The sequence below is a fragment of the Papio anubis genome, chromosome 5 (assembly GCF_008728515.1).
Source record: "Papio anubis isolate 15944 chromosome 5, Panubis1.0, whole genome shotgun sequence".
Classification (NCBI taxonomy): Eukaryota; Metazoa; Chordata; class Mammalia; order Primates; family Cercopithecidae; genus Papio; species Papio anubis.
In genome coordinates, this window is record NC_044980.1 from 68054365 (window position 1) to 68078939 (window position 24575).

Below are 24575 nucleotides of genomic sequence, written 5' to 3' on the forward strand. Positions count from 1 at the left end.
CTGTGAAATAAAAATAAGCAAAATGCAGAAGCATGTATAGTATGCTTACATGTCTATACATACAAAGAACATACACTAGCAAACTTTTTTTCTTTTTTGTTTTTGGGACAAGGTCTTGCTCTGTCCCCCAGGCCAGAGTGCAGCGGTACAAGCATGGCTCAATGCAGCCTTGAACTCCTGGGCTCAAGCGATCCTCCCGTCTCAGCCTCCTGAGTAGCTGGCACCACAGGTGTGTGCCACCATGCCCAGCTAATTTTTTCTTTAGTAGGGATGGAGTCTCACTATGCTGCCCAGGCTGGTCTTGAACTCCTGGTCTCAAGTGATCCTCCTACTTCAGCCTCCCAAAGTGCTGGGATTACAGGCATGAGCCACCACCCTCAGCCTAAACTTTTTCTTAAAGGACCAGGTAGCAAATATTTTTGGCTCTGTGGGCCATACTGTCTCAGTCACAACTACTCAACTCTGCCCGTTGTGGTGGGAAAGCAGCCACAGATTATATTTCAATGAGTGGGTGTGGCTGAGTTCCAATAATACTTTATTTACAAAAACAGGCAGCTGGCTGGATTCAGCCCACAGCTGTAGTGTCTCCAAAAGGATATTGTATATACATGATGCTGGCAACAGGAGTTGCTTTGCAGGGTAGAATGGGAAAGGACTGAGGACTGGGGCCTAGGTAGGAGAAGGATTTACTTATCACTGAATATCTTGTAGTATCATTTGCCTTTAAAAATGACTATATTACTTTTTCAGATGAAAACAGGCTGACTGGGAGGAGGGTACAGATGTACTTATAGGGAGCAGCGAGAAGGGCAGCCCAGGAAGTACTAGCCCAAGGGTCCAGGACAGAAAGGCTGGCAGAGCTCCTAGGGCTGCTTCAGGAGGTTCAGATACTGAGAACTGGTGGGGTCTGAGTGCCCATGTGCAATTTCCTAACATATCTCAATAAACCTTAAATGGAAGATATAATCATTGTATCCAATTTCATTCAAGAGAATTGCCAAGAACTTGGAACCCAATTTAATTTTGTAGATTTCATCTATACAGACCAATTGACAAAACTCTGCCCTGGGAATGAGATCCCACCTTCCTCATTCACCTCCACTTAAATCCTTCTGTTTAAAGAACCACACCTTCACCACCATGAACTGTACTGCAGAATCCCACCTCTCCAGCCACATCTTGTCTCTCCTCTGTGGACTGCCTCAGGCTTCTATCCTCAGCTCACTTCTCTTCTCCTGCATACTTGCCCCCTATCTGTACATTCCACCTTCCAACTGATGCCTTTCCATATTCCAGCACCTTTCCCTCCAGCCCTCACATCTTGCCCAAGCCTCATAGGTGAACCTCCAGTTGCTGGATGGACATCACCGCCTGATATCCCGCAGGCACTCAGCCTCCATGAGTCCAAAACTGAACTCGACATCCTCACCTCACCTGCGTCTTCTGTCTCAATATATGATCAGACCATCCACTCATGGGCCATGTTTGAAACTAGAGTTACCTAACTCGTCCATTTCACTCATACCCATGTTAACACATCACCGCATAAATGTGCCTCAAATTCATCATTTCTTCTCCATCCCCACTGCCACGTCCAGACAGCATCTTTGCCGCATCAGCACCCAGGTTAAGAGACTCCTGGTCAGGCTCATGGCCCCGGGTCTCTTGACTGGTCTCAGCTTTTTGCTCCTCCAAAGCACACCAAACAGAGTCCCATCACTCAGGCTCAAGGCCAGGGTGCTTGCTAGTTGTTCTAAAGCTGTGGAAAACTGTCCCCACTCCCCTGCCCGACGCAAAAGGCAACTCACTGCAACTCCAGAAGCCTGGGCACATGTGTAGAATTGGGTGTTGTGGTATAGTAGAAGACTAATCAGTCCCAAATAGGGGTGTGTGTGTGTGTGTGTGTGTGTCATTGTCTTAATTCATGGTTATTAGGCATAAATAGCATGTAGCTTACAGAAATGGCTAGAACTGGAAGGGGTCTAACTCAAAGTAAATTTTGGCTATTTCTTTTCTCACTTTTAGTCCATGGAGTCTCTAATTAACGTTAGCACTTCCCCCTGACACCACAGTAGTAAAAAGAAAAGACCTCACATTCTAAAGAGATTTACCAAGTCTTGCAGAGTTGTCATGTCATTTAACTATCATCTTCACACTTATATAAAAAGACCTGCCTTGTCACTCATTTCCAGGGCCTCTTCTGCATCCAGGCATCCCTGCCCTTCCTGAGAAGGCCTGGGGCACACACGATCTGACTCTATCCTGGTTGGGAGAGTCTGAGTTGAGCAGGAGGCCATGGTTGCCTGCCCAGAGACAGGTCACAGGACATCCAGGGAATGAAGAGGTGGGAGGCACCCAGTGAGAAGTCCTTTGGAAACTGGCTCTGGGGCCCACATCTGAGAACCAGGAATGACAGTGAATTTCAAAGAAAGAAGGGTAGGAAAATGGGACAGCCCCCGCACCTCGCTTTCTGACACACCTTTGCCCAAGGCATCTTTAAGGGGGAGAATTTGTGTTGGAGTCAGCCTTTGATATCCTTTGAAAGGAGCAGCCCTCTTCAATATTACCCTGTCCCAAATCAAAATAAAACCCCTTCACCTGCTTACCATGGCCAGAAATCCATTTATTTATTTATTTATTTATTTATTTATTTATTTATTTATTTTTTTACTTTAAGTTCTGGGATACATGTGCTGAACGTGCAGGTTTGTTACATAGGTATACATGTGCCATGGTGGTTTGCTGCACCTATCAACCCATCACCTAGGTTTTAAGCCCCGCATGCATTAGGTATTTGTCCTAGTGTTCTCCCTCCCCTTGCCCCTCACCCCCCGATAGGTCCTGGTGTGTGTTGTTCCCCTTCCTGTGTCCATGTGTTCTCACTGTTCAACTCCCACTTATGAGTGAGAACATGCGGTGCTTGGTTTTCTGTTCCTGTGTTAGTTTGCTGAGACTGATGGTTTCCAGCTTCATCCATGTCCCTGCAAAGGACATGAACTCATTCTTTTTTATGGTTGCACAGAAACACCTTTAACTGAAAAGCATTCCTTTCCCCAAAGAGGTGCGTAGGTGCAAAGCCACTTGGTATGGAGTTTTTGTCAAGTCTTAAAAGGGGATGTTGGCCTCTTCCCAGCTGCGGTGGGCACTAATAGTGAGGGGAATGCTGGCAGGAGGTTGGAGAGGAGTACGGGTCCCCAACCTTGGTTCAGCTGGCTTTGGCTTCCTCTGAAAAAAACATCTGCATAACACCCTTGGGCCCCTCCCACTGGGCTCTGCAGGGGGTACACCCCCAGAGCAGCACAGCCCCAGGGGACACAAGTTGCAGGGGGTGGAGGAACCAGGTCTGACCAGAGTCAGCTGGGCTAAGGCTGGCTGTTACATTGGCCACATGGTTCCTGGGAGACCAGGCTAGCAATGTCACCTTCTGCAAACACCACACCCAGCACTTTCCCTCTTAAAGGTTTATGGGCAGGAAGTAGGCAAATGTTTTGCTGCCAGGAAGTGGTCTTACAATTACATTACAAATAACGCCCCACCCACGGGAGAAGCAGTATTTCCCCTTCTACCTTCCCAGGTAGTCAAGGAGGTCTGACCTGTTGCAGAGTTTATTGCCACATAGGCGCAAGTTCCTAGTGATGACAGAACTGAAAAAACTGTAGCAAGGTTTGATGGCTATAACTCAGGTGAAATATGGTCTATAATAATTCAGTAAAAACCTACTCCTCACTAAAGTCCCAATAGGGATGTTGAATGAAGCATTTCCCTCAAACCATGTTCTTCTCCCAACCCATCCAGGCATTGTTGGAGCCTTCAAGGAAGCAGCAAGAACACAGAGGTGCACCCCAGCTAAGTGGACATGACCGCATTCAGGGACACCCCAGCTAAGTGGACACAATCACATTCAGGGACACCCCAGCTAAGTGGACATGACCGCATTCAGGGACATCCCAGCTAGGTGGGCACGACTGTATTCAGGGCTAAATGGCTACAACCATTAGCGGCTCTTCAACTAACTCTTCTTACCTTAGCAATCAAAAAACCCAGGACTGTCAAAGAAGTACAGATGCTGCCTTTCCCAGGGAAGAAAGGGGAATGGCACATCAAGAATGGGAGGAAGGAGACTGAGGAGAAAAGAACTGAGTAAGGTTGAGTTTAGGAACTAAGAATGCCTGTGCTTTTTTCAGGAACAGGTTGTGGGGCACTGGGGAGAGAGGAAGAAAGGATCTGGGTTCAGGATGCCACAGACCTAGGGCTTGAGTCCCTGGACGAACACTTAGTAGCTGTAAGACTTTGATCAAACTATTTAAGCTCTCTGAAGGCCAGTTTTCTTGTTAAAAGTGGGGCTGGACTGCTCTAGGAAAACGTGGCCAGACTGCTTTTTAAAGCAGCTCCATGATCCTGTTCCTCCTCACCGGGCATGACCTCCCAACTGGGGTCTCCAGCTACCCCCACGCTGGTGCTTTCTGGCTGACAGAGGTTTCAGACCTCCCTGGGATGCAGCTCCCAGAGGGATGGGCAGGCCGCCATCTTTGCTGTTTTGCAACTTCACTGTTGATACCTGCAGGTACTGGAAAATCTGAGATTAGGGACTTCACGGCTTCTTTAAAGATCCGGCCCAGACCTGTGGCTTACTGTCCTGTTTTTCAATCTACCTCCTATTTCTCCACAAAGTCTCAACAAATTCAGTATTTTAGAATTAGTGCCTGAAGGCCTCCATGTAATGCGCTTTATTAATTTTATGGATATTCATCCCTCAGTATATACAGAGGATTCATTCCAGGGCCCCTATGGGCCCTAAAATCTATGCACACTCAAGTCCCACAGTCAGCCCTGAGGAACCTAGTATGGGAGAAGTTGGCCCTCCATACATGTGAGATTTGCATCCTGCAAATACTACATTTTCAATTTGTATTTACTTGAAAAAAAAAAAAACCTGTGTATAAGTGGACCCCCTGAAATTCAAACCTGTGTCGTTCAAGGGCCATACTGTAGTTATTATTAATGTAGAATCATTCAATAAAGAGTTGTCACTAGCAGCACTGTTCTAAGTACTCTAGATGTAATTCAGTCCCCTCAAGAGATCGATGAGGTAGGTACTACTGTTATCCCTCTTTTATAAGAAAGGAAACTGAGGCACTGTAAGGCAACTAAATAAATGCCCAAGGTTACAGTTCTAGAAAGTGTTTTAAATGGAACCTGAACCCAGAGAGTCTTGCTCCAGACTTGCACTTTTAACCCTTTATGCAATACTGTCTCTTGGAATATAAAGAAAAAATTCTCCGTATTTCCCGCAACAGTTTTAGCACTTGACTAAATTTTCTCATTACCATGTCTTCTCTAAATGTCCTAGAACAGGAACAGGAAGGGACTCCAAACATGGTCGAGGAGATCTTCCACCCTGTTTAAGAGGTGATTTCCATGGAGAATGAGCCTGGAGGAATGCTGGGTGAGGAATCACATTCCGTTTCTGTAGTCAGAGGCTGAGACTGATCAATGAGCTAATGAAGAGATTAGTCAGTCTTCCAGCCCATAGAATCAATTCAAGGAAGAGAAAGCAAGCTCATCCTGAGGGATTCTGCCATCAGTTACTCCTGTCCCGTATCCTGTCACCGATGACTTTATCGATTCATTTGTTCTTACAGTTATCTGTGACACAATTTAAGCACAGAGAATTGCTAATTGTTTTAGAAAACTTTCCGGGTGAAATTTCTCTTCATGCGGAGAATATTCCCTCTTCAGGCCACCTTAAAGTTCTTAAACTTTGTATTATTACATATCAGTTTGAGAAATAGGATATGAAGAGCTTATTGATCTAGAAATATCAGGGATTTTGCTTCTATCTAAAGCCTTACTAAGAAGAATCATCAGTTAAGAAGATCAATATAAAGACAAACTCATTAAAAAGCATCCTGATCTAGTTGAATAAGCTAACATCCTGCTACTACAGCTCCTTGATTTCAATGAAGTCACTGATTCTCCCTTGGTGACTCGCTCATTGCCAAGCCCAGGGGATGTTCTGGAGTGAGACCATTAGGTGGGAGGATGATTCAGTCAGATGCGGTTCCTCGACACTCCCACAGCACTCCAGGAGTCATGCAGAGGAGCAGAAAGACAAGTTTCTTGCCTGGATGACCTTATATTCTTATTGTTCTAGAGGAAAGATTGCAAAAGCAAGTAATAATCAGATTGTGAGCAGGTAAACATAGCAACTATGTAAAACACAAGGAGAGGTGTGACTCAGTCAGAAATCCAATACAAATTGAGAACAAGCATTTCTCAAATAATAATAAGATATGGCCTCCAAAAGGAAAAGAAAAAGATTTTCCATTCCCTTTTATAAAGTAAACACTTTCAGGCCGGGCACAGTGGCTCACACCTGTAATCCCAACACTTTGGGAGGCTGAGGCAGATGGGCCTGAGTGCAGATCACCTGAGATTAAGAGATCGAGACCAGCCTGGTCAACATGGTGAAAATCCGTCTCTACTAAAAATACAGAAAATTAGCCGGGTGTGGTGGCGCATGCCTGTAATCCCAGCTATTTGGGAGGCTGAGGCAGGAGAATTGCTTGAACTCAGGAGATGGAGGTTGCAGTGAGAAGAGATCATGTCAGTGCACTCCAGCCTGGGCAAGGCAAGATTCAGTCTCAAAAAAAAAAAACAACAAAAAAACAAAAAATCAAAACCAAAAAAGCAAAAAACAAACAAAAAAACCAAACCACTTTCATAAAAAAAAAAAAAAAAAAAAAAAATCAGAAAAGTCCAAAAACGAAAATAAAGCTCACCAGGGGCCCATCACCTGGCAATAACATTTTGTAGACAGTATGTCCTTCCAGACTGGTTTTAAGAAACACATTTTTTTTTTTTTTTGGCTTTGCTTTATAACAGTATCACTAGATAGGCACTGTCTTATCTATTTCTTTCATTTCACAATATACTATAAACAAGTCCTAACCTAAACTGGGTCTGTCAATTATTACAGAGTAAACAAATCCTAACAGAGGTAAACATACTTTTCTACAGGAAAAAAACCATTCAAATAATATAATTCATGTATCTAGGTCTTCTCCACCAATGCTTAATTAATAAAGCCACAGTTCCTGAAGAAGCCCAGAAGTGCACTATTAAAACTGAAAATAACTTTAAAGGTGATTGAGCCCATATTTCTTCTCCTCTAAATGTGCCTAGCCATCATTTAACCCCATCTCATTCCTGGGGTGCTGGGAACACCTTTCCCCCTTTACATATGTGTCTTGGTTCATTCCTGCTGCTATAACGAAGTATCTTAGACTGAATCATTTAGAAACAATAGGCATTTATTTCTCGCAGTTCTAGAAGCTGAGAAGTCCAAGAGCAAGGCACAGATTTGGTGTCTGGTGAGGGCTGCCCTCTGCTTCCAAGATGGTGCCTTGCTGCTGTGTTCTCACATGGCACAGGGCAGAAGGGGAAAGGGTAGGGAGGGGTGAATGAGCTCCCCCAAAACACCCTTTATAAGGGCACCAGTCCTATGCCTTAGGGCTCTACCCTCATGATGTAATCACCATCTATAGGCCCCACTTCTTAATACTCTCACACTGGTGATTAAATTTCAACAATGAATTTTGGGGAACACAGACCATAGCAATATGGACAGAGGAGGGATGCCCAACCGCCCCATTCAGGTCCCTCACAGTGGCATTCGGTCCAGCCTGGCTCCACTCCCCACTCCATGGAGCCTGCTCTGGCTGAAGTCAACAAAAGCCTTCATGTTGCCAGCGTCAGTGACACATACCTGTCCCTTCCTAGTGATCAATGCTAAGAGATAGCACTATTTGCATGATCTTATTCACTGTTCTTTTTTTTTTTCAGACAAGGTCTCACTCTGTGACCCACGCTGGAGTGCAATGGCACAATCTCGGCTCACTGCAACCTCTGTCTCCCGGGTTCAAGCGATTCTCCTCTCCTGTCTCAGCCTCCCTAGTGGCTGGGATTACAGGCACCCGCCACCATGCCTGGCTAATTTTTTTGCATTTTTAGTAGAGATGGGGTTTCACCATGTTGACCAGGTTGGTCTAGAACTCTTGACCTCAGGTGATCCACCTGTCTCGGCCTCCCAAAGTGCTGGGATTACAGGCATGAGCCACCACACCCGGCCTCTTATTCACTGTTCTTATACTCCATTCAATTATCCTATACTCCATTCAGTAAATCTATGAGATAGGTACGATTATCATTATCCTCATCTTTCAGATTGAGAAATCAAGTCAGAAGATAAATAATTTACCTTAGTTCATATAGCTAGTATATTGGAGGAGCAAGGATTTTCAACTATGGTCCAATTTTCAACTATGGTCCAATTTCAGAGCCTACACCACTAAACACAATTCGAGACTGCCTTTCCAGTCTCCTGGCAGTAGTAGTACCTGTTGGTTCTACATCCAAAATGTATTTCAAATCCACCCACCTCTTTCCACTCCATGGGAACCACTCTAATCCAAGCTAGCATCAACTCTTGCCTAGATACAAAATAACCTTACCTGGCTTCCCTTGCTTTCCTCTAATCCATTCTCTGTACTGTAGCCAAAATGATTTTTTAAACATACAAATCAGATCACTGGCCCTCCCTAATCCCACTCCCTACATCTAAAACCCTTCACTGGGATTTCACGTCACGTAGAATAAAACAAGAAATGCTTTTCATGGCCATAAAGGCTCAGGCAGTTCCCATGGCTGCCTTACTCTACAAGTTCATCTTATTCTACTCTGTCTTTCTCATAAAACTCTAAGCAACACCAGCCTTCTAAAAGTTCCTAGAACATCCTAGTCTCTTCTTTGCCTCAGGACCTTTGCACCTCCTGTTCTCATGTCTAGACTACTTATCCTGGATCCTGGCATGACCAGGTGCTCCAGGAAAAGAAATAGATTTTCCTCAGGTCCTCTCTGATAACTCTTTTGTTTTTGAGAGAGTCTCGCACTGCCGCCCAGGCTGGAGTGCAATGGTGCGAACTCGGCTTACTGCAACCTCCGCCTCCCAGATTAACCCTTCTTAAATCTCTCTCCTATCACACTCCTTGTTTTCTTCTGAGCACTTGCTACAAGGAATAGTTACTTCACTTGTTTATTACCTGTCTTGAGACAGAAACATAAGGTCTGTGAAGGCCTCACTCACTACTTTACCCCCAGCACTGAAGACATCCATACCTGGCACAGGGTAGTTGCTCAATGGGGCAGAGTCAGAAGACCGAAGCTCTAGTCTAGGCTCTGCCACCAAAAATTCTTCAAGTGACACTAGCATATCACTTAATCTTGGCAAGTCTTTCTTTCCCATGTGTTAAATGGGATAATGTTTTTTCTATCCCACAGTGCAATTGTGAAAGTCTTATGATGTAATGCATGTGAAAGCCATGGGGAAAAAGACAACTTTGGTATGCAAATGTCAGGTATAAGGACCTCCACAAGAGGAATGGTTTCTTAGGAAAACTGAGAAAGAGTCAACATGTTACAAGTTGGTTTTACTTTTCTAAAACAGTATGTTCATTATTCTCTTCATTCTGACATTCTAATTATTATTGGGTTTTCACTACTTGACAGCATTCGTTTTTGTTAATACCTGGAGTATAAATTGTTCCTAAAGTTTCAGAATTATGTAGACATACACCTGTCTTGGATTTTGAGAGATAGGAAGCAATGTAATTAATGTTTATAGTTGTTTTTCTCCCCAGTATGCTCGATATTTTTCAAAAGATTAATAACCAAAAAATTTATTTAAAAGACAGCCAAGAGCACATACAACTAGTTTCATGCAGAGTTACAACTGGCTAAACACGGTCTGTAAGTTTATGTGTTGCAAAAGCTATAAACTTTTCCCATAAGTTCATTATCTTTTACGGGCAATTCTCCAGATATTGCAAAACTACAATGACTTGTTCTTGCATCCCTGTTTGGCAAAGTCATCCCTAAGGACCATGTAACCCACAAAGCAGTACTGAGAATTCTGCAGTAATGTGAATACACCCACACACACTCATACAGGGCCTTTGCCAGTGTTCTGTCACTCAAATCAAACATCAGTGAGACTGGCTCAGCTCAGTGCATTGGGATGCCCTCATCTAAAGGAGCTCTGTTTGATGTCCCTGCGGAATGTATGACGACTGACAGCTTTCTCTCTAGGCCTGCAATTATGAACGTCATCATCTTCTTTAAATAAAGGACTACTTTACCTGCAAGATTTGGAGAATAGAGACTTAAAGGAAAACACTGAGCATGAAAATAATTCTATCAACCACCTCTATAGATTATAATTCTTCTAGCTAGAAACTTTACTGGATCCTCTCACATTTGGGCAGAAATAAGGGACCTGTAAGATTACATGGGAAATGAGCAACCCACATCAAGATGTATATACTCAGGCATAGACCTCTCAAGGTCATTGGAAATCTGGGCTGTAGCGATGTAACAACAACAACAACAACAACAAAAGCACAGAATTCAGCCACAGTCACACCAATTGGGAAACAGTAGACTTGATTCTGGGCTTTATTTCATCTGGTCCACAGGGCAAATATCAAAAGCTGATTGTGTGTGTATCTAGGTGGGCAAAGCTACATGGCTAAAAAGTCTTTAGCAGGAAGTGTAAAGGGCCACATACAATGAAACTGAATGAAAAGTTTTTGTTTTGTAATAGATTGTGACCCTCAACAGGGAGTAAAACATTAACAGTTTTTCTCTAAAGAAAATTCTAAAAAATATCAGAAGATGGTGAATTTCAAAAATAGTTATGCCTTCAAATTTCAGTTTGATGAAAAAGCTCACATGAAATGTTTGCTTCTTTTTAGATGTAAAGGATTATGAAAAAGGGGTGAATGAATGAATGCATCAGATCTTTGCCTCTCAAGCTTTATCAAACAAAGAGGTTTCATTCCTTCTTGGGATCCCCATCTTCTCTGCCCTTCTTACTTAGCCTGACACAACATAAAGCCAAACTACATTTTATGTTCCAGGTTCTAAGTTAAAAATATGGGTTGAGAATATTTTGACTTCTTTTTCTATAAAGTAGAAAAACTGAATTGAAAAACATGTCTATTTTTGAAAATGTATATTTATTGTACTAAAAAGAAAATAACTTTCTCCATCTAATATCTACATGGTATGCTTTTTTCCCCCTCAGAAATTTTTGGAAGCATTTATTTTGGTATTATATGGCTAACTCCATATTTTTTAACTGGCCAAAACTAATTCCTCAAAGATTCCATGACTAGCTGAAGAGGTATGGGTAACTGATTTCTACACGTGCATTTAAAGCAGAATCTCCAATGTCCATCACAGAGGCAGCACAGGGATAAACAGACGTGAATCAAGGGTTTGTTTTTTTTTTTTTGAGACAGAGTCTTGCTCTGTAGTCTAGGCCGGAGTGCAATGGCATGATCTTGGCTCACTGCAAGCTCCGCCTCCTGGGTTCACACCATTCTCCTGCCTCAGCCTCCCAAGTAGCTGGGACTACAGGCGCCCACCACCTCGCCCGGCTAAGGTCTGTGAAGGCCTCACTCACTACTTTACCCCCAGTACTGAAGGCTAATTTTTTTGTGTTTTTAGTAGAGACAGGGTTTCACCGTGTTAGCTAGGGTGGTCTCGAACTCCTGACCTCGTGATCCACCCAGCTCAGCCTCCCAAAGTGCTGGGATTACAGGCATGAGCCACCACGCCCGGCCAAATCAAGGGTATTGATGTTAGAAATGGCCTGAGGCCAGACCACACTCTTCATGAATGGATTAGACACCCTGAGTTTAAAATCATCACCCTTAAAAGCCTGAGTTTTAAGTCATGAGAAGAGCTTGCTTGTTTGTTTTCTGGGTTCTTCCAATATGGTGGGAAGCCCAGCTGGAGACTTCAACACGCTTCTGCACTTCCACTGAAAAACTCAGGACTGGCAGCTCTTGGCATGACTTCATCATTTAGCTAAGATCTGTGTGTTTCTTGGCTTAAAATGTACATATTGCTCTCAGATCTTGTGTGCATATTAGACACAATAAAATTAAGACTCAGGAATTCAAAAATTAAGTGAAAAGGATGGAAGAAATAAAAATCTGCAGTGCTTGGGAAAATTCTGCCACAATAGGAATTTCAAAAGCAGAGATTTCAACCTACCAAAAGTCAAATGTAGAAATGATTCCAGAAAGCTCTCCAACCGCCATCTCCTACAAGGATCCCTTCTAGCGATGGTTTTAATTAAGTTAACAGGTCTTTTTCAATATGTAGGTTTTATTTCAGGTTAATAAAAAGTAAAAAGATTGTTTAATTTACTAAGAGTCTAAGCCAACTTATATGTCAACTGTATACAAGGCAAAAGTAAAAACCAGACTCTTCAGATTTTCCAACAGATTATGATGTTAAAACAGTATGGTCTGGTGCCAGCATAAAGAGAGATCTGTGGGATAAAATCCAGAAACAGATCCATAGGTAAGGGTTTTTATATATGGCTCTGGTAGAGAGTCAGTTGCCTTCCAACATCCATCCTCTCTTCTTTACTAAGAGAACCCTATATTGTTGGTGGTAGAAACACGTCTCTTGAAAAGACTTTTCTCTAACTTCTATTGTATAGGAATAAAATATAATGTGGGATTTTGGGAAAGTTTTCCTAAAGGGGCCTGATTCGGGTAGGAGGTATGCCATTTTGTTCTTTCTTTTCTTCTTCTTCCACTTTTCTGCCTGGAACTCCAACATGATGGCTAGAGTTGCAGCACCCACCTTGAGACCATGAGGAACAGACCAAGAGAATATCAGAGATATCAGGATACCTCAGCCCCCATATCCTCAAGCTACTGAACCAATGCCAGCAAACACCCACTTTGAATTCTTGTTATATGAGAAAAGTAAGCCCTTATATGTTTAAGTAACGTGCACTTTGAAAGATGACCGTAGGAAAAGGAAATGCTTAACTAACATATACATACGCACGTCCAGGAGCCAAATTAAATTTAAATCAGATTAAAGTGGCTACTTACACAACAGTACCTTCCTATATATAGCCAAGTGCAAAATAATGTGTCTTAAATGATACTGAACTTCTCATCCATCTATATTTAGAGGCAGATGGAGGCTTTAGGTAAACATCTGAAGGAAAGCAGATGCCAAGATTTACCAAATTAACTCTGATGTTGGCAAGAACTGTGCAGTCTGCTCGCCATGCCTCAGTTAAGCACTCTTTAGCTTATGGCAAACCTCCTCTGTGTATGGTTTCTAGTCATAGGCAGGGGACAGGTCACATAATCCCTGAAGGTCACCTTGCAGGTGGGCTGTCTTCTTGAGAACGTGTTATGAACCACGGGACTTTGGAACCTGCTTTTCAACAAATAGCCATCAGTATCATGTAGATATCAACTCAACAAGTACCATGTTGAATAGTTTTGAGCCACCCCTGAATGTGCCCCTTTTCCCTCCAGTTGCTGCCTGACCCCATTCCTCTTCTTTCTGCCCCACACTGGACCCTCTCCATGTTACCTTCCTGCTTTACTTCTGTGTACATCATACAGGTTTAGAATTTAAAGCTAATGGTTCTGAACTGAAGTCCTGAGTCTGCTGCTAATAAGATGTCATTAACCTAGTAGCCTTCCGCCTCCTCATCTATGAAAGAGGAACAAGGGCACTGACTCACATGGTTACCGTGATGACTAAATGAGCTAATGCACTGGGCACATTTTGGCAGGAAAAACAGCCTGGCACAGGGCTGGATGATGGTAAGGGATCAAAAGCATTTGAAGCAGCCCAGTGTCATTGACCAGTGGCCATTCTGTAAACAAGGACTGGGCTTCAGCTTCAGCATGCTACGTGTACTCCCGCACTCAGACACCATCTCCAAAGGCAACAGCCATGGATTTCCGCTGGGTAGACTGGTGCAGAAACATCAAAGGCTTCCACGATTCTCATGGTCAAGGAAGAATCAGACAAGGGCCCACTTGTACTATTTTTACAATTTTTCTTCAGGTTTGACATATTTTCAAAATAAAAATGGATTTTTTAAAAAAGAGAATCACAGGGATAATGGGGAGAGGACAGAATGAAAGTGCTTTAAATCTCTGCCTCATATTAGGATTCAGGCAACACATTTTTAGTAGCACAGTTTTGAATATTTTTTAGGTCTAGTGTCATTGCTGTCTTCTTGCTATAACCTATACTTTCCAAGTATTATCTGGTTCACTTCTTTGTTGTAAAAATAACTTTTCTTGTTTCTTATTTATGAATTAGTTGATGAACATATTCTTTTTTTCTATTATGGTGGTGAAATATACATAACATATACCACTTTAGTCAATTTTAAGTGTACAGTTCAGTGGCATTAAGTACATTCATATTGTTGTGCAACCATCACCAAGATCCGTCCACAGAACATGCTCATCTTCCCGAACTGAAACTCTATACAAATTAAACACTAACCCCACAGTCTCCTGCTTCTGTGCCCTGCCAACCACCATTCTACTTTCTGTCTCTACAAATTTGATTACTCTAGGCATCTGTATCATAGGAATCATACAGTATTTGTCCAATATTTGACTGGCCTATTTTGCTTAACATGTCTTCGAGGTTCATCCATGTTGTAGTGTGTGTCAAAATTTCTTTCCTTTTTAAGACTAAATAATATTCCATTGTATGTATATATTACATTTTGGTCATCCATTCATCTGTCAGTGGATACTTGCTTCACTTCCATCCTTTCAGCTATTGCGAATAATGCTGCTATGAACATGGGTGTACAAATACCTGTTTGAGTTCCTGCCCTCACTCTTTTGAGAATATCCCCTATATAAACCTTATGTTCTTAGATATCCAATTTCTCTCCTGGTTGCCCATCCATCCCACAAACATTTACTGTGCGCTTGCCATGTGTCAGGGAGGCACTGTGTTAGATTCTGGAGAGATGCAACTAGAAACTCTACTGCCTGCAGAAATGCAGAGAGAAATAAACAGTGAGGTCCTAGGTAACTGATAACACAATCCAAGAAATCCCAGTTATTTTGTCACATTCACATTTGAATTTCTTTTCTATAGAAATTTTCCGGAAAAGACAAGTCACTAGCTAGCATTTGGAATTTTTTTTTTTTTTAATTCAGGGATTTTCTTGCCATGATGTTGAATTGATGTTCAATTCAACGATAGATGTTCGATTCAATGGTCAACATCAGTTGAAATGATGTTCTTCCTTTCTGAGGATCTCTTCTCCAGTTCTGCATCCCATCTTTCAGCTCTACAATCATTCTATTAATGTTTTTTTCACATTGTAACTTTGCAACCTAATTGGTGTCTACCTTGTGTATCATTCCATTTCTTTCTTCTGACACATCTGCCGTATATGTCTGTCTGAACTTGCCAGCCTCAGAGGAGGGCAAGAGGGTTGCTGGAAAGGCTAAAGGAAGAAGGAACCTGGTAGAAGGTGATGGCTGGGCAGAATGAGCTCCTCCTTGTTCCACTGAGGTAGAATGTGGGGCTGCAGAGAAAGGACACAGCACAAATATTGCAAATATGCTGCAGTGACACAGACAGCAGGAGAAGGAAGGAAAAAAGGAGCCTTGGAAAGCACAGGAACTCTGCGAGGTGTTGTTCCTTCTGGTCCTGGGCTGAACTGTCCACCCTCTGCTGCCGTCTGAACGAGCTGCTCTCGAGTGGACTGTCCAGATCTTGCAGATGACCATGAGAAATGTCAGGGCTTGCGGACTCTTGGAAACAGGTCTAACCTACCCAAGAGCAGACAGGCTGACTGGACAAGCCCGGGCACAGCCAAGAAGCAATTCTTGCCAAAGGGTCATCCTTGCCAGTTTTCCCCTTAACTAGATTAGAAGAAAGCCCAGAAGACCAACAAGAGAAGATGGGGTTGCACAGGGGAGGGAAATGAAAAGAACAGAAGAGCTGGAAGCACAGAAGATTCCTGGGGAAGGAGTTAAGAATATGCCACTCCAAAATATCCCGCTGTGATACTGACTTTTGAATTAAGGGTACTTGAAAAATAACAGGTACAAGACCATTCTGCCCTTCGTGCTGTTTCTTAAAAGCAGGAGATGAAATCCTTATGTGAAATGAGAATGCTGACAGACAGTCTCCTTAACAGTCTTGTCAAGGACAGAAAGTTGTGGCCGAGAAAAATTTGTACAAACTTGGTTACACAACCCTTATCCTCCTATCCGCTTCTCCCAGTTAACTACCCTAGCCCAGGCCTCTTTTTGCCTTGCTACATTTTCATAATTTCCTACTCTTTCTCCAATCCACTATATAAGTGTTCGATTCTCACTGCATCTCTGGGGCTTCATTTCCTTATGAGGGTTCCCCTGTCCCATAAAACTTATATTAAATAAATGTGTGTGCTTTTCTCCTGTTGATATTTCTTATGCCAAGTTAATTCTCAGGCCCAGCTGAAAACCTGTAAGAGTGTAGAGGCAAATTTTTGCTTTCCTACAATAGAGATTTACTTGAGACTATAGAGAGCTTTATCATCACCAGGTGCTTTTTCAATTTTATTTATCTATTGTTGATTTGCTTACTACGGCAGGGCAGCACATGGCATCAAAAGAGGTTTGGAAGCATTTTGGAGCATCTTGGAGGAGGAGAGCGGTTGGATTTTATTGAGATGTTGAGGTTTGGTTTAAGGCTGGAATTTTACTGTGGGTGGGGTTTGGGGGAGGCTTGACTAGGATTGGATAAGGATCATGATATAACAGTTTAGGACTCTAGGTAATTTTTCATGCTCTAGAAACCATGGCTAAAAGCACTCCTGCCACAGAGTTGTTCTGCCTTTTGCCTTTAAAAATGATTTTCTGCAATTATATTACCTAATTGTACTCCTTTAAGAATCATGTATGAGCAACATTTTAGGGTTTTTTTTTAAATTAAATAACCTGAATCTCTTGGTTAAATCTAGACTTTAGCACAAAACTCTTAGGTTTTAGAGCTTGGGGGAGGTAGGTAAAGCAGAGAGAAATTACAAGGCACAATTTTTGCTTCCTATTATTTTGAAGCTTCTGAATTCATCTTAATCTGACTATAAATAAACTGAAACTTACCTTTGTGTCACCTCCAATGAAAACCCCAGGCTGATGGTATAGACAGCATAGGGAAAGGAGCATCACCGTCAGTTACTGAGGAGGTGCTATAGATGTCTGTACTGGGACAGAGACCGAGGATGCAGTTCTAGAACATGGGCCCTATAAAGAGAAACCATGTGCGGGAGGACTTTAGAACAACAGTCATTTAAATGCAAACAATGATGGGACTGATGACAACTATTCCTCTGACGTTAACCCAGAAGGATTGCAAAAGATGCTACGTTTTTGAGCCTCATTAACTGTGAGGAAGGCCTCTAACAAAGATGCTCACGTTATTATTAACTCCTCAACCAGGATATCAGTAGCCAAATTGGCAAAGGACACAAAGGTGAGACTCAGCTTATATGGAAAATAACAGAAACAGGAACCAAGCAGATTACTTGGATCTAGTAAGATGAATTTTAACAGAGAAAAGTACAAAACTAACATGTGCAAAAAATTAACTGTATTTGTTAATGGAGAAACGTGGTTCATGGAGAATTGTGGTTTGCGGAGAAACGTGGTTGGACAGGAGCATCTCTAGAGGATAGTTTAGCGTTTTGGCTGACCGTACGTTTGGCATGAGTCACAGTTTGGTTCGAGACTGTCAAAAGAAAACAAAATGCAGCAAAACAAAAACAAAACCAAAACCACCGTGGTCCTGGACAGCATGCAAACCACAAAGCTGCAGAATGAGACAGCTGAATGCAGACTGCGAATCCCTGTTTCTATGAATAGTACCACCCAAAGAGGAAAGCATTTCCACAGTTTAGACCTTGGGACAGAGGAAGGGACCACCCCACTCTGCTCTGTCCTGAGCAGACACCCTGAGAAATGAGTTTGTGTCTGGCTACACCCGTCTGCTGGAATCATAACTGATGGAAGTTAAGCAGCCCAGTGAGAAGCTAGCGACCACAAGAGGGACGTGGAAAGGCTAAGGCTGAAGAAGTAACGACTCAATAGAGGAGTGAAAGCTGGCTCTAAATATTTAAAGAACTTATTAAAGCACAAATTGCTGAGCCTCACAGGTTCCCAGGGGATGCTGACGTAGATGGTCCTGAGGCCACACTTTGAGAACCGCTGCTCTAAGTAACAAAATTGTAGTTTTTTTTTTAATACTCTGTAGTTCTAAGATTCCACTAAGACCCGATGGCCTGTTTCTCAGTAAATCCACATTGGGAAAAATTTACTGGTTTTGAAGCCTCACACATTTGTGGTTAAGATTATGTTCTTTCTAACATTTCATATCGCTTAGCAGAAGTTCAATCTTTCCTTTATGCCCCTTAGTGTTTCTTATTAGTTCAGCTTCGTAAAGCAGACTTCTGTTTCTGCTTCATTTTCTGTAATCTTTATATAGTAGACATTTTTCCTCTGGTCTTCCACTTTGCCTGTATTTTTCTGTTATGTTCAGCAGATCAAGCTTCATAACATACTAAGTTGTGAGCTACCTTTATCAAATGATATCTGGCTCCCCACATCTACAATAGTAAATACTGATCCAATCCTGTCTCTAAATGCCCACACTGAGCCCACCATCCCAGAGATCTATTAGGATGGAAACGGCTGCATTCAATTCCTGATTAATTTTCTTTTCTCTTATATACTTGAAGCTTCAGTCTTTAGATCTCACTAGGAAAATTACAAGCATATGGGAATGCATGTAAATGACATGCAAAGTAATGCAAATTAATACAAAACATACATCTCTAAATTGCTTGAGAAAAGTCTATAAGCCTCAATGTTGATGTTATTTGCTTTGCTTCACTACACTCTGGCAAGCAGTGACTGGATCCTTTTATTACAGTTAATTTTATACAGCATCGAACACCTGACACTTGTTGACACATTAAGTGGAAGATGCCTTGCCTGTGAGTCAGGCAAATGGGACCCTGGCCTTCACGTAGCCACAGTTTGGCTATATGGCCTTGGACAGGTTCTCAACATTCTCTAGGTTTCAGATTCTACAACCAGAAATGATTGAAATGGCATCGTGATAATAAAACCGACAGTACTAAGGTTTACTGAGCACTTACTATGTGCTAGGCATAAGGCACACATGATGTACACATTGTGCTTGCATAATGCACACAGGCAATCCTTACAACAGCCCACAAGGAGGTGCTGTAGAGCACATACCCCTTAGGTGTGGTGTCATTTCAGAGACCAGGAAACACAGACAGGAAGGTCAGGAAGCTTGGGCCTGGTCCTAAGCTAGCGAGTGACAGAGTCAGATCCAGGAGCTCAGCAGTCTCACTGTAGAGGCCTTGCTCTTAGCCATGCTGCACCTCTGTAGCGTGATTATCATCCATGTTTCTCCTAAACATTACATTTGTATGATCTGTGAAGTAAATCACTCACAGTCATACGGTAAAACAGTTTCTATAAGATGTTGATAGCTTGTATTATATAAGCTTGATATCAAAATACCATCACAATCCAAGGGGGAGGGGATCCAGACATCCTGTGTGTTCAGCTTCTCTTTCTAACTCACTGCATCACATTCCCATGTCTAAGGCTCCCTCATCTTAAAGTACCTAGCCCTCTGTCCCACCTCTCACTCTGGGAGCAGCTTCCGGTCCTCAGCCACCATCGCCTCGCCCCCGACCCCATCCACCCTAGGATTCAGACCCCAGCCCTGGTACAGATGACCACCATCTTTGGAGAGTCAGCCAGCGAGTGTGCTATGTGGCCACTTGGGAAGCCATTCCACTCGGGAGCCTCGAAAGCTGCCCAGACTCAATAAAACCAAACTTGTCTTTCCTCCTCCGATGTTCCCTGTTTCTGTAAATAGCAGCACCCCAGCTTAGAGGGAGTCACGCTGCATTCTCACACCCTACACAAAACTCAGCCCCAAGTCACTCCACAGCCAGCCTTGAATCTGCCCACTGTGTCATCCCTACTGGCACGACCTCAGCCTCAACTGCCAGGCTTCCTGCACCCTCTGAGCCAGCCCTGTCTACTTACGGGCTCCTCACGTCCATTCTCCACGCCGCAGCTGGAGTTTTGTTTTGTTTTTAATCCATATCTCATCTGCATACTATCAGGTGTGAAACTGTCCTGAGGATCCACTCGCCACAATGCCCCTTGGCACCACCTGGCCCTGGTACCTGCTGGCCTCCCCGGTGCCATTCTCCATCCTCCCCTCAGGTCATACTGAACCTGTCTTTTCTTCCAACTCTCAGGCTCTCCTCTCCTCTGGTCTCAGCACACACCATTCCCTTGGGTGGGAATACTTCCCTTTCTCACCTCTCCCGTCCCCCACGGCTGCTTAGTTTACACAGCTCCTACTCATCCTCAGCCCACCTTCAATCTCCCCAGCAAGGCCTCCTGCCTCAGCACAGATGCAGTGAGCTGCATGCAGCACATCCGCGCCTCACAGCAGCCAATGTGCCTGGCTCACAGCCAGTGCTCAACACAGGTGGACTGAAGAACTCACTTGTCAGCCTTGCTTTGCTGATTTTTACTGTCTCACTGCTTTTTCCCACCTTGTAGCCTAAGAAGGAAATCCCCTGAAGCTGACTCCGTTTTACCTCTCCTATGTGGTGCTGTGATAAGCCTCAGGTCACCAGGTCATGCTCCCAGCACCGTGGGTCAAGGGTGAGGCAGAAACAGCACCGTCAGGTACACGGCCCTCTACCTGCTCTCTCTCCCCCTCCCTTCCTGGAAAACCACCATAGGTCAAAGTCAGTTTGGGAAGCACCTGTATTTATGGCCTGCTTATCTTGAAGGCACTAGGCCAGGTGCCATAAAGTGCCAACTCTGACTGATTGCCCGACTATGCCATTCACCCCTACCTACCTCTGTGCAGGAGATGTGACATTTAGCAAATCAGTATAAACTTTTTCCCCCAAAGAAAAGAGTATAAACCTTCTCATCCCACCACCACCCCACAGCAGGAAACTCCTTTCAGTACGCCCCCAGAGAAAATTCAGCGGCCACACAATTCCTTGGCTATTGTTTCTCTCCTGATACCAGAAAGAGATAAATCAACAACATCTTTAATTGGTCATTTCTCTCACAAAATTGGATCCTTAGAAAGTGCAACATAGGATATGCTCTCTATAATGATTCACTTTTAAAGATTTTACTTCCTTAAGACACTATCAACAAAAGCTGTCAGAATGAACTACTAGTTTCTAGAATGTTTTAGGCTTATTGATGCTTTAATAGGGGCATGTTTTATGAATGCAAGATCAAAAAGGGCGACTTATGTCTACTCACATGAGACAATTAAATGTATTATATTATCCCCAACTCTGTTAATCTTCTGGTTTGCTGTTCTTCCATTATTAAAGACTTAAAAAAAAAAAAGAAAGAAAGAAAGAAAAAAAGGAATTTAAAAAGTGCCCCAAGGCCAATATCGCCTCTCTGCCTGCCCAGCAAGGGAACAATATACTGTTTCTCAGGCTACGTGACTCGGAAAACTTACCCGTCAGGGAAAGCTGAGTCTTTAAATTTACAGAACACCCACTCGCCCCGTTTGCCTAGCACTGTTTCCTACGTGCAGACTGCTAATGGACTCGAGCGTCCCGTTTCTCGGCTCGGATCCCAGAGGCTCCCGACCCTCTGTGGTAGGCACCGCCACCTCGCAGGGGGACGATCCTGGCCCGCTCTGCGGCACAAAAACTTGACCTTAAAAAGCGCAGAAGCTCGTCTCTGGGAAGGGCGCGGCCTGGGAGGCGCGGCCCGCAGCTTCCGCCCCCAAAGAACGACTCGGAGGCCCCCTCCAGCCCCGGGTGCCCTGGCGCAGAAGCCGCGGGAGCAGTCCTTTCACGCGCCCCGCGTCCCTGTCCCGAAGCCCAGGGGCGGGGGCTCGGGCAGCATCGCTCGTCCCCGCTGGTCCAGGGCTGCGGAGAAGCTGCAGGAGGCTCTGAAAAGCGAGCGTCGGGAACCCGGGCTCAGCAGTTCCCCCGGGCCCCCTGCGCCCCGCAGCAGCGCGGGCCAGGCTGCGCAGCGCTGGGCCCCGAAGGGCCAGGACGGCGGGATGCCCCCGCTCCCGGCAAGGGCGCGCCCACGAGCCGCGTTCTTGGCACTCGGGGAGAGTCGCGGGAAAGCCCGGCGCTGGCGCGCCTGCGACTCCAGCCTGGCGGCTCCGCTCCGCCCGCGAGCCCAGGAAGCCGGCGCCGCGGCCCGCGTCCGTTATCCAGGACACACTCCGCGCCTGCCGCCCGCCGCCCTTTCCCAGCGCTGGCCTCGGGGAACTTCCCCGCGTCCGGCCGCGGACAGCGGCTGCTGCGGGAGCCGCGAAGTTGCGGCTTCTGCTAGGCGCGCGTGCGCGCCGGGTAGCCCACCTGGCCCGCGACGCTGTGTCCGCCCGCCGCGCGCTCTGGTCGGCCCCGGGGTTACCGCAGGCGCAGGGAGAGGCCGGGGTTCAGCCCAGGTCCCCGCGCGGCTCCGCGAGGGCGCCCCCGCCTGCCGCCTGGAGAGGGACGCGGCGCCGAAGTTTTCCCCGGCGGGAAAACGAAAGTCGTGAGGAGCAGAGGATCTGGGCGTCCCGGCCACCCCCGGGCGGAGACGAGGCTGAGACCGGGCTAACATCTCCAGCCCCGGGCGACCCTCGCTCGCCAGCGTGGCCAAGTCGACTTACGAGAAGGAGCGGCGCAGCCCCGAACGCGGGTCCGCGAGGCTGCGGAGGCCGCCCCGGCGGGGGCCGCGGGCTGCGCTCTGGGCTCCCAGGCTCTCCGCGGCGGCTTGCTCTCGCACTGCCCCTCCGTCGCCCTGCTGGGGAGCCGCTCTCTCCCGGCCCAGGGTGGGAGAGCGCTGAGCGGCCCCCCTGACGTGCGGCGAAAGGAGGAGCACCGCCGCCGCGCTCCCGCAGAGGGAGCTCCCTGCCCTGCGCTCCCGGTCCCCGCGCCGCGCTTCGGACAAAGTTCCCAGGCGCTCGCGGTGATCTCGGCTCTCCGCCGCTGCCCGGAGCGTCATCCACCTTCGGTTCCCTCCCACATTAGACAAGAAATCTGAGGTCAGGAGAGATAAGTAACTTGCCCAAAGTCGCTCAGAAGGCAGTGACAAAGCAAACTCACATCTGCGGCTCCTTTTTTCCCCCTGAACTCCGGGCTCTGCGGAGGCTCGGGCCCTGCGGGAGTCGCCCAACCAGACAGAAGGCAGCTCGCTCTCATGGGTAAGACGAAGAGTGTCCCACGCAGCCGCGAGAAATATTATCAGCAGCGTGGGAAGGTGGAGCTTTTTGCCCAATAACTAGAGTGCAAAGTTGTTTTTCAAACGGTGCCTACATGCCAAATCGGTTTGCTTTTTATCCTTAAGCGAGGGTGAGGGTGGCGGCTGTGCGGACGCCAATCGGGATCACCAAATAAGTGCTCTGGAAAGAAAGCACACAGCTACTTAATCAATTGGCCATCAAGGACTCGGCCTTCCGAGCGGGTTCTTGTGAATATGCTAACCTTGTAAAGCGGGCGCGCCACGCTCTGCTTGCTATTCACGCACTTCCAGGAGTCTCCCGCCAGGCTCCACGTCCTTTCGGGGCCGGGAGCTCCCAGGGCTTGCCTTTCAGGGCAGGGAGTGGCACCAGACAAGTCAATCCCAGTCAATCGGTTTGTTCCTTACTCCTTGGTCAACCAGTGTTGACTGAGGGCCTGCAATGTGCATGGCTGTTGGATGGGGAGCTGAGTCGGTAGGACCTAGGACCTAGGACCCAGTGAATCTCAAAGAGGGAGTGTCACATGGGTCCCCATATAGTTTACTCTCAGAATGTGGAATCTGCCCAAAGCAGTAGAGAGACTCTGAGTCTACCCCAACCCCCATGCCTTTTTAAAAACTCCCTGTGCTCAGAGAGCAAGTGTTTTAATATTCGTTTTACAGACTTACTTTCAAGCAAATGGCCAACTTTGCCTTCACTTCCTCCCCGTGGGACCACCTCTTTCTGGAATAATAATTTACACTTCCTGGGTCTCCCTCATTTGCACATGATGATGGTGATAGTCATGATGGTAAAAACAACTAAGGCTTCTATTATCCACCCTGTGCACTGTTCTAAGCCATTTATGCAGATTAACTCTTTCAATCCTCACAACTTTATGAGGGAGGTGCTATTTTAATTCTGATTTTACGGATGATGAGAGGGAGGCAGGTGAGGTGAAATAACTTGCCGGTAAGTGGGTGGTCTGTCTGGTGTCCATGCTCTCAACCACTGAGGTCTCCAAGACTGGAATTCAAAGGGACCATCAGCCATCATTAACCACAGCTTACACATCTCAAACAAGCCATGCTAGGAAATACATGCACTTCCTCCCAAAGAGGTGAATTTTACTATTTTGCATATATCATGTCATAAAGTGGATATCCATTCACTCACTTGCTCCTCTATTTCCAACTTCCAAGTCAACTATTTTGTCCTAAAGCAAACTATTTCTTAAAAACCTATTCATCATAAAGTTTGCAATTTTTGTTTTGGATTGTTTTATACGCTCAGACCATACCCAGCTGTTTCCCTCTGCTTTCTACTCACAGCCTTGTCATGCTCTTTTTTTTTTTTTTTTTTTGGTGAGACAGAGTTGCTCTGTAGTCCAAGCTGGA

General features: G+C 45.2%; 1 protein-coding gene across 6 annotated transcripts in view; it reads right to left on the reverse strand.

Annotated features, from left to right (window-relative positions):
• The window catches only part of GCNT4 (glucosaminyl (N-acetyl) transferase 4), a 29735-nt gene extending 5458 nt beyond the window's left edge, over positions 1 to 24277 (reverse strand). The window contains exons 1-3 of one of the 6 annotated variants that reach the window (XM_031666234.1): positions 23444 to 24277; positions 23066 to 23361; positions 17022 to 17162 (exon numbers count right to left, since the gene is read on the reverse strand). The gene's annotated coding sequence lies outside the window, so the exon portion shown is untranslated. Of the gene's footprint in view, positions 1 to 17021; positions 17163 to 20345; positions 21584 to 23065 lie in introns of those variants that run through there. The other 5 variants (XM_031666231.1, XM_031666236.1, XM_031666233.1 and 2 more) reach the window with 5 other exon arrangements.
• Between the last annotated feature and the right edge of the window lie 298 nt (positions 24278 to 24575).